The sequence below is a fragment of the Salvelinus namaycush genome, chromosome 26 (assembly GCF_016432855.1).
Source record: "Salvelinus namaycush isolate Seneca chromosome 26, SaNama_1.0, whole genome shotgun sequence".
In the NCBI taxonomy this organism is placed as follows: domain Eukaryota; kingdom Metazoa; phylum Chordata; class Actinopteri; order Salmoniformes; family Salmonidae; genus Salvelinus; species Salvelinus namaycush.
The window spans coordinates 22,287,383-22,290,275 of record NC_052332.1 but is presented as its reverse complement, the minus strand read 5'-3'; positions in this window follow the sequence as shown (position 1 = coordinate 22,290,275).

Sequence of the window (2,893 nt, the reverse complement as noted above, 5' to 3'; positions counted from 1 at the left end):
GTCCCAGTTCTTTGCCCAACCTCGACGTTTGATATATGTGCTATATTCTAACATCGATCGATAGACAGGCTTTTATGAAGGTGTCCGTCCCTACATGGGCTTTTGTCAACATGCTAAGGAAGAAAGAATATACATAATGCTGGATAGCATCTCTGAGCCCTGCTGATACTGCTATCTAGTTAGCGCTTACATAGCTAAGTGTCACCTTTCACCCATCAAGGAAACTGATATTTGCAGGTGTTTCAGATTTATGATGCATAATGGACAAAGTTTAGTGTTCTGTCATTCGTAAAGCAGACTGACAGGGCTAGCTACTCCAGAATAACCCTTAGAGGCTTGAGGCATCTGGTATGACCATCACCATCCTATCAGAGGCTTGACCCTCGTAGGACTATCCTATCAGACAGCTGAAGATGTCTCTTTGGATGTCCCTTGCACAGTTAGCACTGTACCCCCTACTGCGAGTACCATATAGTACCATACTCCCAGACCAAGGGGAAAGAAAATCGTGGCCGAAAGGGGAATCCAAGCCATTTCCTAATTAAACCAGTGAATAAATCACAGATTATCCACCCATACAAGACAAAAGAAAAGAACAGTTTATCCTTTATTTTATCTTACCTATTGTAAACACAGTGACTTAAGATGGGACGCGTGCCTGATGTAAAATAGGTCAACAATGCAGAGTTGAAATATTAGATCATGTTACCCTCTATATCTTTCTTTTTTTACTCCCTCTTTCTTTTAGAAAACATCTCCCCACTGGCACCACAACACACGCAGGTCTTACTTCTCTCTTTATCTTAATCTCTGGCAGACTTTAAGTGTCTGGCATCGGGGCAAAATCCCAAACTGGAGAGGAGCGCGTTTGGACTTAATCCCCTTACCCCTAGACTTGAGCCGCCCTCAATTCACCTCTTCCAAAGTAGGCCAAGAACCAAGAGCCTCCACAGGGGAGGCAAGCAGCATCCCCACCAACAAGCTCTTAGGCTCAGCATCAACACGATGCCAGCATGGACACATGCATGCACACTCACGCCTCCAGAGTGTACAGTATGACACACACACACCCCTGTGACCCCCTCCACCCACCCCTCTGTGGCAGGCCTTGGCCCACATGGCTGCATGTAGCTGGGCTGACTGACTGGCTCAGTAGGAGGGCATCCGGAAAAGCGCCGCTCCCGCGCCTTTTGCAGGCTCAAGGCCTGCTCCCCCAGATTAGAAAGGGCACTTTCTTCAAGTGTGGCGGGGCCCAACAGAGGGTTAAGACCCAGGGAGGTGGTGGTGAAGGAGTGAGAGGGAGTTATCTGAAGAATCAATGAATAACTGGCATTTGGCGCTTTAGTTATTGTAAAAAGAGTATCAAAGAACCCATACTAGTACTAGATTAATTTTACAGCACAAACCAGCATAAACTCTTGAGGATAAATTAATTGATTATTTATTTTCATGAGATGCCAACTTCACAGGGCTGTGAGTGGGGTACTATGGGCTTGTCTCCAGGGAAACCCGTGTTTGTGAATGGCCACCTTGACGACAGGTGAAACTAAAACCATGACAGGCCTGTGACAGTGTTCCCTCAGCATGTGGTCAATGGCCAGGTCTCCCCACTAAAAGGAAATGTAATGCAAAGTGTGGGGCTGGCTGAATGATGTACATCACCTGAAATAACCTACCTGATATATCCTCAATCAATTGGGAATTTTACATTTTTGTCATTTAGCAGACGCTCTTATCCAGAGTGCATAGTTTTTGTACTTTTTCGTACTGGTTCCCTGTGGGAATCGAACCCACAACCCTGGTTTTGCAAACGCCATGCGCTACCAACTGAATGACTATGAAGGACAATATGCACACACTCTCACACAAACAAACACTCATCATTATGCTTTCTCAGCTATCAAGAGTCTCACAATAATTACATTAAAACTAGAAAGACATGGTCAACAAATTAATAAATATAAACACTGCTGGACAAATATCTAGGAAAATATCAATGTAATGTAATCAATGATAAACTCTTAAATTCATTATCTCAGCCAAACATTTACACTATGAATACATATGCTCTATTCAATCTGTAAAGCTGAAGCGTTACAGATTCCACGATATGTAATGGTACTTTTCGATTAAACTGACAGCATTTACCATGAATGCAGTCTCTGCTAAATCAGGAACATTGCCTCTAAATTTCAATCACGCTGTAAAGTTGGATTTCTGCAATGTGGATTGAATAGAGCCCATAGTGTGCTTGCAATCCTTAGAAAATATATTAGATTCCAGCATCCAATGATTTAGGTTGTAACTATACATTTTTGGAAGCGATTCATGGGATAATGTAGCAGGAAAGGATGACTGAACAACACTTCCACCCCCTGGCAGCTAGGCCAAACTACACTAAGGTTCTGAGAAAATAATGGAATATATGCTACAAAACTGGATCCCATTATATGCACATTATAGTTGTGACGATAGTCGCGACTATAAATAGGGATTGGTTGATGCTCAATGTTTAATTTAAAGCTTTCTACCATCACATCTAAGCCAGTATGACACCAATGTCGATGAAATTTAGCAAATCAACTTGATCGGAGGTTCACAACACACTCCGCGTCTTTCATTATGATCTGTACAGGCTTTACCGAGAACCACATAACATATGTTTTACAGGGTCGTTAGTATTTGAGTTTCAGATCATTTTCTGCCACCACCTAGCTCAAATTCTAGACATCGGATTACAAGGAGAGTATAGCTTCAATAAAGTGACAATAAGACTTAAAATTTGTCGGATTGACTAAATTTGCAGGTGCAACAGTTTGTATTAAAATGATAATTTGTCATGTGCCCATTAAGAACCAACAATGTGCTACATTTTCCAGCCGAATTATCAAGA